This window comes from Sorex fumeus, unplaced genomic scaffold (genome assembly GCF_029834395.1).
Source record: "Sorex fumeus unplaced genomic scaffold, SorFum_2.1 ptg000128l, whole genome shotgun sequence".
In the NCBI taxonomy this organism is placed as follows: domain Eukaryota; kingdom Metazoa; phylum Chordata; class Mammalia; order Eulipotyphla; family Soricidae; genus Sorex; species Sorex fumeus.
This window is the reverse complement of record NW_026606185.1, coordinates 52630913-52646332: the sequence shown is the minus strand read 5'-3', so window position 1 is coordinate 52646332 and position 15420 is coordinate 52630913. Positions and strand designations below refer to the sequence as shown.

Below are 15420 nucleotides of genomic sequence, written 5' to 3'. Positions count from 1 at the left end.
TGAACAGGGAGCAGAGACAGCTGAAGCCCTTCCCGGGAGCAACCGCAGGAACTGAGCATGGACACGGGGCATCTGACACTAACCAGGCTCTTATACGAGACCACTCGGAAAACGCCCAGTGAACCGTTATTTGAAAATCAAAAATTCGGAAAAGATAGAAGGGAAATATGAACCCCAAAACCTTTAATCTAGGAGCTGGAGAGATAGTACAAGGGGTAGGGTGCTTGCCGACATGCAGCTGACCTGGGTTCAAGCCCCAGCATCCCACATGGTCCTCCGAGCACCACTAGACTAATTCCTGAGTTTAGAATCAGGAGTAACCTTTGAGCATCACCTGGTGTGGCCCCAAAACAACAACAAAGAGAGAGAGAGATAGAGAGAAAAATTAAAACTAGCAATGTTTGTTTGGGGGGGGGGGTCATACCCGTCAGTGCTCAGGGATTAGACCCAGTTCAGTGATTGGGGAAGGGGGTCTCACACGGGGGCAGGGGGTGTGCAAAGCCTGTGCTTCATCCTTCTGAGCATCTCCCCAGCTCAGACTAGGAATTTTTATACTCACAAAACTGACCCTCAGGTAGAGAACATCATGGCAAAGAGAAATTCATATATTCATTGTAGGTCAAGAAGCCATGAAAATTAGGTGCTCTGATCAATAGAACTTAAAATACGTAAAACAACAACTGCCAGAAAATTTAGTAACTCTAACAAGAGACTTTACTGTATTACCTTCAAGGTCATCTTGGGTAGATGACGAACCTTGGATACATGAAATATCTTAGCAACTGATTTCATCTGCGTAAGAAATGGACATCTCGAGGCCGGACAATAGCACAGCAGGTAGGGCAGCTGCCTTGTAAGCAGCCGACCCGGGTTCAATCCCCGGTATCCCATATGGTCCCCCAAGCGCTACCAAGAGTCATTCCTGAGTGCCGAGCCAGGAGTGACCCCTGAGCTACTAGGTGTAACCCCTCTCCCCACGCACACTCCCCCCCAAAAAATAAAAACAAAGAGAACGGATATCTCTCTTAAGTTAGATGAAACAAAAGGTGTTTTTTTTTTCACGTTTACACAATTTATGGACACAGTGTAAGGCGCCCAAAGCCTGCCTATTGGCTCTCTTCACTGCGCAGCCTGGCATTGGCATTGGTGACTGTGATGGCCAGCTGAGCTGCTCTTTCCAACTGCTTTGCGATTCTTATGGAGACATCGTGAGCAATCTCAGCACGGTCAGATTTGTTGCACATTGGCAGCACCTCGAGCTCCTTCACGTGGTGGACCAGGAACTTCTGGAAGTCACTGGGCAGCATGTGCTTGGTCTTCTCGTTGCCCCCGTAACTGATGTTAGACATCAGGATCTGGCCCTTGACTCTCGGCTCACCTGCTCTCACTGCCTCTGGGCTTCCGATGGTTCTGCTTAATATTGACATAGCATCAGACTGGTGCCTGAGGAATTTCTTGGTCCTCTTTTTGGCAATCTTGGGCTTCTCGAGGGGCCTGAGAGTGGCTGTGGTGTCTTCTAGTAAGAGACGGCAGCCACCTCCACAGGGAGCACCAAGGAAGAGAAGAGAAAACTAAAATATTTTTTGTCTGTATTTTGCTTTTGCTTTTAGGCTCACACCTGGCAGTTCTCAGGGCTAATCCCAGCTTTGCACTCTTGCGAGCACTCCTGCCTCTTTGTTATGTCTCCCAACCTCTGAAATAGTTTCGGTTGTTTTATTTTTTTTTAAACGATGATAAGCCATGTTTGAATTCTTCCATTAGTAAACTCAATCTGGGAACTTTATGAATGCAAATACATACTTTTCAAGAATGTATTGAGAGGCTGGAGAGATAGTACAGAGGTTAAAGCATTTGTCATGCGTGCAGCTGACCCTGGTTTAATTCTGAGCACAGTCAGAACAGACCCCTGAGTCCAGAGCCAGGATTGCCCCTGAGCATGCCCTGCTTCCCCCAAAGACTGTGCTAAGTATAAAGCTTTCAGGCACTGCTGCTAACTGAGGAAGATCAGAAAATCAGCAGTTATTAGTCAGGCACCTCAATAAATTCCAAAGGATCAGCATCATACAGCCGTGTACTCTGACCACAAGGCAATAAACTGAGAAACCAATAACAAAAGGGCAGATTGAAATTCCTTAAAGTCTGGGAATGTTGAAAATACTTCTAAATGCTAAAATATATTATATGGGGAATTAAAATGCAATGAAAGTATCACATGTCAAGGTGTATGCAAAATACAATTCATAGCGGGATTGATAGTGTTCTATCATGTATTTACAAACAGAAATATTGTACATGAATGAGCTCAAGTCAAAACCCCCAAAGGGAAAAACAGAAAATAGTAGAGATAAAAGGCGAGAGAGGGGCTGGAGCAATAATACAGCAGGTAGGGCATTTACCTTGCAGGCAGCTGACCTGGGTTTGAGTCCCACCATCCCATATGGTTCCCCAAATACCACCAAGAATAAAGCCAGGAGTAACCCCTGTGCATCGCTGGATGTGACCCAAAAAGCAAAAAAAAAAGGGGGGGGGGGTTGAGAAGAAATCAATGAGATGAGATAGTGGGGAAGAGGGAAGAAGAGCAGAAAAGTGTAACTAACAAAATCAAAATAAAAGATATTTAAATAACTGTTAACATTGACTACCCCCTGGTAAAAGAGATCAAGAAAAGGTAAGAAGGGTCTGGAGAGATAGTACAGCAGGTAAGGTGCTTGCCTTGCATACGGCCAACCTGGGTTCAATCCCCGGCACCCCACATGATTCCCGGAGCTCAGCCAGAAGTGATCCCTGAGTGCAGAGCCAGGAATAAACCATGAGCACAGCTGGGCATGTCCTAAAAATAAACAAAAAATAATAATAAGGAAAGGAAAAGTAGCACAGAAGATGAGAAGGAAGGGATAATTTACAGATAATACAGGACTTTTTTCCCCTTTGGGCCATGCCCAGCTCAGTGGTCTGAAGCAGCTCTGGAAGGGGCTGGTGGTTGGTGAGTGGAGAAGGGGTTGTGCAGAGCTGAGGACTGAACCCAGGGCTCAGCTCCAGTCCACTGAGTTCTCCCCCCACCCACAATACAGGCATTGAAAAAGACAGGCGGGGTGGAGGGATCATGCCATGCTGGTGTGAGTACACAGCAACTCTGCAAGGATAAAACAATAGAATATTGGGGCCTTGATTTCCCTTTCTCTCATCGTAAGTGGTATGACCGTGTGTGTGTGTGTGTGTGTGTGTGTGTGTGTGTGTGTGTGTGTGTGTGTGTGTGTTTGGGAGCCATCTGTGTGTCTTTTTATTTTTTGGAGGAATGTCTATTCATGCCTTTTGCCCATATTTTGGTTAAATTGCTGGTTTCTGTTTGTTGTTGTTGTTGAGTTGTGGGAAGCCAGCATATGCTTAATCTGTGCCCAGTATTTTTTAAAACTTTACTATTGTTAGGTATTTACAATGTATTCAAGATTATGGTACTGAGGGTCTTAGAGACAGTATAGGAGTCCAGGCATATATCTTGCATATAGGCGATCCTGGTTTGATCTCCAGTACCACATATAGTCCTTGGGCACCGCCAGGAGTGACGCCTGCACAATGCTAGGTGTGGCCCAAAAAACAAAGAACAAAATTTATGGTGTTGCTATTCAAACTTACTACCTCCTTCCCCCACATAAGTGCCCACGACCCTCCACCACCACCTTTACATCTCTTCTAGCTTGATCTCCCTTCTCTTTCTCCCCTCCTCACTCTGTTTGGTTCTATAGTCCAGGTCAAGGGTTGTCATTGTTCAGTCTATGTTCTTATTTTGACTCTCTATATTCCACAGATTGGAGATTTCATATAAACACAAAAATGAAAATAACCCACGATCCATCATCCACAGCATTTATCCAAGGCATGAAAATATTCATTCAAATGAACATTTGCACTCCTGTGTTCATTGTGTTCATAGCAGTGTCAGTCACAATAGCTAAAACAAAGGACTCATCTAAATGCCTACACTGGAGACAGATAAGGATGTATCCACTCAAGGTGCCTTGCCCTTTAAAAAAGATGAAGTCAGGTCCTTCGGGACAAAATGCAGAAATGAATAAAAGGATTATGAACTTGTGAAAGCTAATACATTTAAAATCTAAATAAAAAGGATACGGAGTCGGAAAAAAACTAATGACGTAAGGAGAAACAGCAACTATTTATTTATTTTTTTTTATAGTTCCAAGGAGCAAACCCAGGTTATTAGAAGAAACGGGAATTTTAAATAGAAGGATCGCCATTATAATTTTTGAAATGAGAGTTGCCCCCATCATATCAGATATATACATACATACACATTTGTTTGTATTGAAAAATGATGGGCGGGCCTGGAGAGAAAAAAGAGCTCAGAGCGGAAACCTAGCATGCACACTCGGGCCTTCCTTTCAGGCACTAAGCATCAGACCCTTGCATTGACCCGGTGGTCTGTTAGCCAGGACTTGTCAGTAGGCCCCCTCCCCCTCCCCAACCCCTACCTCCAGAGCACCGCTTGGGAGACCCCCCAAAAAAAATGTGAGCTTGCTGGGGGAGAAGGCCTTCAGGACTGAGTGGGAAGGTTATTTGCACTGTGGTGGGAGTTGGAGGGGGAGAGTATTGAATAGCACGGCAACTGCCGGAAATCACAACACCTCAAATGTAGCACTGTAGCACTGTCCTCTCGTTGTTTATTGATTTGCTCAAGCGGGCACCAGTAACATCTCCATTGTGAGACTTCTTGTTACTGTTTCTGGCATACCGAATACATCACAGGTAGCTTGCCAGGCTCTGCTGTGTGGGGGGAAACTCTCGGTAACTTGCCAGGCTCTCCAAGAGGGGTGGAGGAATCAAACCCGGGTGGGCCGCCATGCAAGGCAAATGCCCTAGTCCCTGTGCTATCGCTCCAACCACCTCAAATAAAAAGAAAAAATATATATACACGTAATTTAAAAATAAATTTTAAAGTGGGAGGGCAGGACAGAGAAATAGTGTAAGGGTTAAGGTATTTGCCTTGCATGCGACTGACCCCAGTTTGATCCATCGCAGCCTGCATGGTCCTCTGAGTCACTCCAAGAATGATCCTGAGCAAAGAGCCAGGAGTAAGCCCTGAGTACCACTGGGTATGACCCTCCCCCAAAACTAAATTAGTAAAAATAAATAAATAAAAGAGGGCCAGGTATGTGACTCAGTGATAGCATAAGTAAGGTTTAGACTTCTGAAGCCCTGGCTATGACCCCAGGAAAACAAAATTAAGCAAAATAACAATGAGAAACTAAATCATACAAGCGGGGAGATAGCACAGAGGTTAAGGCACACACTTTACATGTGGCTGATGCAGATTTGATACTGGCACCACTGGTCCTTAAGCATTGCCAGGGGCTGCCCTGGAGGCCCCAAAGTACTACTAAGGTGACCTGGTAAACCCCAGAATTGAACAACCTCGAATTCTCGGGTTCTCACATTGAACCTTTGCCTGGTGGAAAGAGAATCTGAGACGACTCCCCTGGTTCCCTGATCTCCAGGAGGGTTTCCTACACTCCCTGATCACTGGATAATACATTAAAGTTTTATTAATAAGTTATATTACAAATAAATTGACTTAATTAAAGTCTCTTTTGGGGGTGCCCCATCCAGCAGTGCTCAGGGATCACTCCTAGCTCTGCATTCAGGGATCACTCCTGGTAGGCTTGAGGGATCATATGGGGTGCCAGGGATCAAACCTGCATCTGCCAAGCAAGCGCCCTACTTGCTGTTCATTCTCTCCTGTCCCTGAAATAAAAATTTAAGAGGTGTTTATGCGGAAGGAAGAGACAAGGAAAAAGAAGCCAGAATTCTTTAAGTGTATCTTGTTCTGTGAGTTTTATAGAGCAATGTAAATATTTCATATCATTATGAAACAAAAATCAAACTTAAAAGGCAATGCATAAAAACAGACAAAAAAAAAAAACCTAGCTCTGTATCAAGTTGGCAGCACACAGAGGTCTATTTCAAGTGACTTTAAAACCAACCACTGAACTCTATGTCATAAAGGGGTTTTCCTAGGGATAAAAGAACAGCAACACCCATACATACAAACCTAAAAAATGGATTCTGAAGGTCACTTTGTCATTATTATTATTATTTCAAGACTGGTGGTATTTACTGCAGGATTAAGCAATCGTTGCTGGTATTATTAAGTTCTCAATGATACCCAATTATATGGGTATTACTGAGAATGAGTCTCTTGAAAAGGCTGAAGTTCAGTGAATGAGGTTATGTGGTCTTCATTCAAATTCGAAGTCTGTAGCAGTCAGATTTCCAAACTGACCCCCTCATGAGTTGTAATGGCCTTGAGAGTGTGATCTAGAAGGCGGGCAGAGTAGGAGGAGAGGGTACAGGTGACATGTCAGGCCACGGGGCTGGGGGACTTTGCAGACACAACTAAACTGCCTCATCCGTTGGTTTTGCAATAATCAAACCAGACAGGCCTTTAAGAGAAGTTCTGGAAGTCAAAGACTCCAGATGGTGGGTCCTTCGATGCGATTTATTTTCATTCCAAAACAACAAAGTGATCTGCACCCACAACTGCTGTTCAAGGTTAAAATGAAAGCCAGCAGAGGGAAGGCCAGGAGAGGAGCCACGGGAAAGGGACCGTCTTGTATTGTCATTCTCATGGCAAACCTGAAAATTAGTACAATGTTTGGTCTAACTCAAATTCAGGAAGGCTGCCAGAAAGAAGAGCACCATGGAAATGCCAAACAATTTCTCTCTACATCTTCAAAACCTAGTAACTGGCCACTTGTAATAGTCATTAACGTATAAAATAGGTAGCTATTAGTGATCAAAGATAGTACAGAATCTGGATAAAAGTGTAAAAAAATCAATGAAAAGGTATGAAAAAAATGCACAAAAAGATGAGAACATAGTTTATGTTCACTGAAAGAAGAGCTTGATATTGATGAAAACAGCAATTTAACATTTGTCTATAAAATAAATGTAAGTACATCAAAATCCATGATAAAGACAGATTGACTCTAAACTATATACAGGGGCTGGAGCGATAGCACAGTGGGTAGGGCATTTGCCTTGCACACAGCCAACATGGCTGACACAGGTTCGATTCCCAGCATCCCATATGGTCCCCTGAGCACCGCCAGGAGTGATTCCTGAGTGCATGAGCCAGGAATAACCCCTGAGCATTGCCAAAAAGCAAAAAAAAAAATGTAAAAATAAATTATATACAAAAGTATGCCGAGCTGCCAACAGTCAAAAAAGAGTAAAGGAGGGAATGAGTCTTCTAGGGTAATGGCTGTGGTGTAGCCAGGTAGGCAGGGAGAATAGAGCAGTGAAGCTTGGGTGCAGAATTCATGTTTCACTGGCCTGGAGAACTGAGAGAGAAAGGCATTGCCCTGCAACAAGGAACTATTATTTTGCAAAGGGCCAAAGAACTGTTTCCCTCTAAGGAGTAAAACAAAACAAAGCAACCCTCCAAATTCCAGGCAGACTAAAATCCTAAATTTGCAAAGCAAAATTATAAAGCACAGAAGGAAATAAAAATTTTTTTAACACTTTGAGGTGGGAAATACACTTTTAAAAAGACACCCCCAGACCCTGGGGAGGGAGGGGCTGGAGTGATGGTCCAGCAGGTAGGGCATTTGCCTTACATGTGACCAACCCGGGTTCAATCCTCGGTATCCCATATGGTTCCCTCAAGTACCTCCAGGAGTAATTCCTGAGCACAGAGCCAGGAGCAACCTCTGAGCATCGCTAGATGTGACCCCAAAAAGCAAAAATAAATAAATAAATAAAAATAAAATAAGATGACCCCTCTTGGGGGTCTTGGTGATGGCTCAGTGGTAAAAAAAAAGTGCCTACACTGCAGATTACATCACACCGTAAGTGTGATCTCTGTTACGTCCCTATGCACTGAGAGTGGTTCAAGTGACCCTGGAGGACTCGCACCACACAGTGTGGCATCTGGCTCGCAGTCAGGTGTGTGTCGGCATCACAGAAGTGCAGGTACCAAAGTCAGGAGGATGAGCTGTAGTGAGCACCAAGGCCAAGAGTATGAGCACCAGAACCAGATTTGTGCAATTCCTGGTCATTACAATAGCGGGGAAGGAAGAGGAAGCAAACCTCGGTGACACAAAAGAACAGATATGAATACAAATGAAACATTTCTGCCCTTGCCAAGGCACCAAGAACATTTGACAGGCAGTCACATGTGAAAAATTACTTGACATCTCCAAAATCAACACGAAACAAAGGTTTCTGATATCCCAAGCCTCCTTCGGGATGACTTGAAGGAAAAGGTAGGAAATTTAACAAAAAGCAAAATGAGCATAAGGTAGAGTGAGGCAATTTGCAGCAGAAGAAACCTGAATGCATAATAAGTCTGCAAAGAGATGTTTAACCTCATTAGTAAGCAGTGAAATGTAAATTAAAACTAAATGCCATTTTGCACCTCTCAGACTGAAAAAAAGGGGAAAGAAAGAAATCTAGCAGTTCCACTTCCGAGCTTACCTCAAAAGAAGCATGAAGTTGTGAGAATCAAGTATGTTTTAATCAAGAAGCAAACATTAGTTCTCTGGTCCAACTCCTAGGGTGGCGGGGGCAAGCTCTCAGTTTTGGGTGACCCTCAGAATGCTTCCGAAAGAGCTCGAGAAAAGAAATGCTGTTTCACATTTTACTTACTGGTTGCCCAGGACAACCTGGTGTCCATCCTTTCCAGATGGACAATTAAGGAACAGGTTTGCACCCTTTGAGTCCATTTCAGTTTGCTAATCAGCATTTTTTTTTTGCATTTGTGATCTCATTTCAGCTTGTAGAGAATTCTGTGAGGAAAGTGCCATCAGATCATTTTTTTAGATAAGTGATGTTCAGAAAATAAAAATCCAGGGGCTGGAGACATAGTACAGTGGGGAGGGCGCTTGCCTTGCAAGTGGCCGACCCGGGTTCGATCCCTGGCATCCCTTTCTGAGCACTGCCAGGAGTAATACCTGAGTGCAGAGCTAGGAGTAACCCCTAAGCACAGCCAGGTTGGCCCCCAAACCAAAATCACTTGATCACTTGATCACTTGACTTCCTGTTAATCGTCGATTCGCTCGAGCGGACGCCAGTAACGTCTCCATTTGTCCCTGTCACGTGCTAGTGTAGCCCAATGGCATCTGTTCGCTCTAGGAACACGAAGAGCCTCAAACCGATCATTCATGATCTTGATGAAGAAATCTGACCATCTGGTAGGTGGGCGGCCAAGCAGTCTTTTGACATCCCATGGAATCCAGTCGGTAACAGCTCTAGTCCAGCGGTCGTCTCTAAATCTCATTACGTGACCAGACCATCTGATTTTTGACACCTTGGCAAATGAGACAGTGTCCCTGATTCTTGATCGTCGAAGGAGGTTGGAACTCCGGATTCTTTCTCTCATTTGAGTGAAACGTTATTCCAAGCATAGCTCTTTCAATTCCTCTTTGGGAGACCCGAATAGCGTTCTCATCCTGTTTGCGTAGGGCCCAGGTCCTGCATATGTTAATGCAGGAAGAACAGTGAAATCAAAGAGATGTGCCCAGAGCCAGAGGTTCTTCGTCCTCTTAGCAATTTCTTCAACGCTCTTGAAAGCGTTCCAAGCTGCTCTCTTCCTTCTGCACAGCGCTGGTGCCAGGTCATTTGTCATGTTGACCTCTCGACCTAGGTACACATAGCTGTTGCATTCGGAGATGGTCGTTCCATTGAGAGCGAATGGAGCATCAGGAACAAGGCTGTTTCTCATAAACATTGTCTTCGTAAGATTCAGCTATAGTCCTACCTTTCCACACTCACGGTCGAAGTCGGCCAGCATTTGTGCCACTTGGCCAATGTTTGGTGTTATTAAAACAATGTCATCAGCAAAGCGAAGGTGGTGTAGTTGCCAACCATCTATCTTCACTCCCATTCCTTTCCATTCCAGTCGTCGCATGATGTTCTCGAGGGTGGCACTGAAGAGTTTTGGTGAAATGGTATCACCCTGCCGAACCCCTCTCTTCACATCAACGATTACTTCTTTGTAGAATGGTGAGATCCTGGTAGTGAGTCCGTAATTCAGCTCACGGAGGATCTTGATGTATTGAGCTTGAATGCCCTGATTGGCTAGGGCTTCAATGACCGCTTCCGTCTCAACAGAATCAAAGGCCTTCTTTAAATCAATGAACGTTAGACAGAGCGGCATCTTGAACTCCTGAGAAACCTCAATGAGCCTGGTTATCGTGTAGTTATGGTCAATGGTGCTGAATCCTTTGCAGAACCTGGCTTGCTCGCATGGTCATCCTTCATCTAGTGTTCTACCAATCCTATTTAGGATGACTCGAGTGAACAACTTGTAGATGACAGGCAATAGGCAGATCAGGCGATAGTTGCCAATGACATGGATGTCGAACAGGGTAAGAGACTTTTTGAGCTCATCATGTCGACCAAGACCATCCATGGTAACTCACAGTTCCAGAAGGCTGAATCTAAACGTTGGACATGGGAGTCTCCTGGTGGACGATTCCACAACGAAATAGACCACATCATATTCAATCGACGGTTTTGCCTGACCGATGTCGCTGTTGTCCCAAAATTCCAAACGGGATCGGACCACCGTCTCCTTCGTGCAAAATTCTACTTCACAGAGCAGGGAGAAAGGGCTGCAAAGTTTAAAAAGAGAACTCCCAGAACGACCACCAACTAGGAACTCTTTGGCACTATTGCGGCAACATGGGAAGATGCCATTGTTGACAACATTGACGAGGAATACTATTGACTGGTTTAGCACCTCCATGATTGTGCGAGGAACGCCAAGAGAGAGATAGCCACAAAAAAATGCCTTTCTTCGAAAACTCTTGAGCTTATTCGCCAACGTGGTTTGGCGCATGCCTCAGGCAACTGCAAGCGAATGTCTGAGTTCGAAAAGCAGTGCAGAGATGCGATCAAGGAAGACCTCAAAGAGAGAAGAGCAGAAGTGCTGGTAGATGCGGCAGAAGCCAGGAAAAGTATTCGTAACACCCGCCTGTCCTTCACCAGCTACAAGACTAAGATGACTGCCCTCCGACATCCTGATGGATCTATCACATCTTCCAGAACAGCAATGGAGAAGATCATCCATGACTTCTACTCAAATCTCTTCGATAGCCATGTCCACTTGCCAACATACCAAATTTCACAGGATGGATATGTCGTTCTCAATGTTCTCCCTTCCAAAATCCGACACACCATTTCATCAGTAAAGAAACGAACAGCACCCAGCCCAGACAAGGTCAGACCTGAACACCTGAAGAACCTGCCGTCAGTACTCATCAATACGCTGGCTCGGCTCTTCACATGCTACCTGTCTGAATGCAAGGTTCCGTCCCAATGGAAAACCAAAATAAGGAAATAAAAATAAATTTTAAAAAAATCCAAAGAAATCTCCAGCTCCAGCTCAGTATCACCAGTTCATATTTGACCAGGAGGCTGGGCAGCACAATTTCCTGTTATGCCGCCATAGTTACTAGTCTAGGCTGCGAGTAGCAAAATGACAGTAGGAGTAACTAAGGGGGAAGGAAAAGTAGGAAAGCACCAGGAGAATCTCTCGTTGCTTTTTTTTTTTTATACATGGGTTTAGAATATGTCATCTATGGATTCACTCCTCTTTTTTTTTTTTTTAATTTTTATTAGTGACAAACCAAGAGGTACAGTTGTAGGCTTACCAAGTTTTGTGCTTGGGTTTCAATTATACAATGATTAAGTACCCATACCTCCACCAGTCCCCATTTTCCACCACCAAGGATCCCAGTATCCCTCCCACCCCCCATCCCCCCTGTCCCACCCTGCCTCTGTGGCAGGGCATTCCCTTTTGTTCTCTCTCTCCTTTTGGGTGTTGTGGTCTGCAAAAGAGGCACTGAATGGCAATCATGTTCGGTCTATAGTCTTCTTTCAGCATGCTTCTCCCATCCTGGGAGGATCCTCCCAACCCCCTTTATTTGGTGCTCCCTTCTCCATCTAAGCTGCCTTTTCCCTCTGCTCTTTACATTAATGTCACCCACCTTCTCTCCCGTCATTACGTCCCTCCCAGATTTCACTTAGCAGAAACCACCAGGTGGCGGGGGCGGGGGGGGGTGGTGGTGGGGAACAAGCTATAACACCCTGCTGCTCCAGGGTATCTGCATTAACAGGGTCTCTAAATAAATAAATAAATAAATTAAAATAATCAGCAAAAGATGATGGAGTGAAATAGCTCAGAGGGAATAAGTGAATAAGTGCCCAGAGAAGTTACACAAAAGGCCAAAATCAGATGAGAAGAGGCTCAAGAGCAACCGTCATCAATGCAGTTCATGTTAAAACCCAAATGAAGTCCCTCTTTATGACTTCTAGAACTGCTGAGAATTAAAAAACACCTGCCTATATATGGAGTATTGATGAGAATGTGCAGCCTCTAGAGTTTGAGGGGGTACAAAATGGCACAGACACCTGAGAAGCAATTTGGTTGTTTCTCAAAATATTTAAGGACACAGCAATCCTTCTGTCAGGTATTTATCCCTTTCAAAATAAAAACGTCTCCAAAGTGAGTTGTGCAAAAATGTTCACAGTCGTTATATTTAAAAATAGCCCCTTGGGCTGGAGAGATAGCACAGCAGGTAGGATGCTTGCGTTGCATGCAGCTAACTTGGGTTTGATCCCCAGCACCCCATACAGTTCCCCAAACCCAGTCAGGAGCAATCCCTGGGCACAGAGCCAGAAATAAGCCCCAAGCATGGCCGAGTGCGGCCCCCAAACAAACAAAAACCCAGAAGAAATAAATAGCTCCAAGCAAGAAATAGCCAAATACCCATCCATTGATGAACATTCCTATAGATTACAATAGATTCATTCTGTGGTCTGTGATGCAACAATAAAATGAATAGGACTGTTCATACATGCAGAAAACATAGTACCCTGGAATTTAGGCCTCTATAAATTACTGAAGCGATGAATTCTGTTTGCACATGGCACCTGTAGTTTGGAGTGTTTATATTCCAGTTCTGATGTTAACTTATCATTCCTCAAGATGTTCCTCAAATTTGCCTGGTAATTTTAATTATGTGGTACAGAAGGCTTAACCATAGCCTATCTATACATCTCTGTCCTAATCCCTGGAACCTGGTATTATTATAAGAAAAGATGTGATTTATAGATGTGATTAAGGATCTTGGGAGGAGGGGCGGAGGAAGAGACCAACCCAAATTAGCCAGAGGGACCTCGTGTAATTACCAGGGGTGTGAATTGAACTTCTCTTCTGATGTGGGAGCCTGTATTCAGGAATGGCTTGGGCATTTGTGAGGGAAGCAAAGGAAAACTGTAGCACCCGGAAGAGGCACTCACCATGTGACTCTCGAGCCCTCTCCCTTGTGATTCTGAATCCACAGGTTAAACAGAGAATCTGTTTTTTAACCAGAGTCCAGGTCATTTTTCATCAGGTACACTTGAGAACTGCTGCTGTGGTAGGGAGTGGGAGCCCAGCCAAATTCTTCATCACTACTTTGCTGGTGACAGGTTCCATCTGCTTTGGCTTTCTGTGTGGACACTAACCAGCATGGCACTCACTGGCCCTTGAGCTTGACATGTGTCTGCAGGTGGACATATGGACCCCACTGGTCAGTCACATACCTCTGCGGGTTTATACATGAATCTCTGCTCTTGCCTTGTGGGCCACAACCCAGCCTTGCTGGCCGTCACCTTCTCAACTCCCTGGACGACGCCCATCTGCTGCAGAACTGGAGAACAAACAGACAGGAATAGAGTTGCAAGTTGAATGAAAAAATACAGAGAAAATCTCTGATGGCTTCTGAGTTCCGAATCCAGTTGTATCTGCTGCTGCTCTCATCTTTGTTCTTTGAATTTATGTGAAATCAAACTATTTGGTTATTACTTAACCTAATTCAAATTTTCAGCCCCTTGAATAATAAAGATTGGGGCTGGAGAGAGAACTCAAAGGACTAATGTGCATGCTTTACAACCAAGACGATGGGTAAAATCTTCAGCACCACGTGGTTCTCTGAAAACCTCTGGGAGAGACCCCCAAGCACTGTGCCAGATGTAGTCTGAACACCCTTCCCCTCGCCCCCCCCCAGAAAGGATGCATAAAGACCCTCAACTATCACACCAAGGTACTGTGTGGAATAAATCCTTTATACATCTTTCTCTTTACCCACCTCTGTGTCAAACATCAAATGCCTCATACTTGCCTGTGCGAGTTTGTACTAGCTTGATCATAATGTGTACACTAGTTACAGGGAGGCTTGATTATTCCATCTCACCACCATGCTATAGTGGGAACACGTGTCTCAGCCATGTAGAGCCTTTCCTCGTTTCTGCTTTGTTATCAAGCTACTTCTCTTTGTACTTACTTCTCTTCCTACTTTTCTCTTCCTACTCCTGCTGATGACAAGAAATTCTGCCAAGGGGTGTGTGTGTGTGTGTGTGTGTGTGTGTGTGTGTGTGTGTGTGTGCGTGTCAGTGTGTGTATGTGTGTGCTTATGCGTGTGTGTGTCAGTGTGTGTGTATGTGTGTGTTGGGTGTGTGTGCGTGTATGTGTGTGTATGTGTGGTCTGTGTGTGTTAGAGCGTTGGGGTGGGGGATGGTGGTGGTGATGGTGGCTTTCTTTCTGTGGAAACAAACTACACTCTTTTCCCTGAAACAAAGCTACTGAAAAACTCCTGGTTGCTTGGCCTAAAACTCCTGTTTAGGAAACAGCTCTACTGCTGATGATAGCAGATATCATAGGCACCTTTTGGCTAGATGTAAATAACAAAGAAGTTTAATGTTGATGGGAAGTTTCCACTCTGAAGCATTTCATTGATGCTGTTCCTGCTCTTTTTTTCTCTCTAACTTCTAGCCCTTTCAGCTATGGTTAAACACTGCATCCACAACATCTGCCTGGTATAAGTTCTTGCTATCTTGGGGTCAGGCCTATGCGATCTTCACATTGGGACTGTCCGGAGGAAACCAGATGACTGAAGGCTCACACAGAGACCACTGCTGGCAGGCACACCAGGTCCTCGCTAGAGTGAAAGGCCAAAATTTTGTGGAAGAAAACAGTTATTCCTAACTTTGCCCTCTGTAAGCAGGGTGGCCAGCCGTCTGCGAACCTGAGTCTATGGCACCACCATCTGCTGCTTTTCAGCATATTTAAGCAAATAAGGCTATGCCTCTTGGTTCAGATTTTTTCATCTATGAAATGGGTTCATGGTACATTCTGTCATTGAGTGACTATAATCATTAAACAAAGAACATACGTAAACAAGATTTAATTACTATGTTACACAAAATGAAGGTATATTTATGATGTCCTACTTAAACCAGAGACTGTGGAATTGTGACCATTTTAATTACCAAGGTTCAAAAAGCGAATTGCTCATAAATCTGTGTAGCTGACATCCATGCATTATGAGATAGGAATTATGCAGGCTCATATATAGAGCA

At 44.4% G+C, this 15420-nt stretch overlaps 1 pseudogene; it reads right to left on the bottom strand.

The window, feature by feature from the left end:
* Positions 1-1106: 1106 nt before the first annotated feature.
* Positions 1107-14177, bottom strand: LOC130045238 (60S ribosomal protein L32-like; annotated as a pseudogene).
* Positions 14178-15420: the final 1243 nt, after the last annotated feature.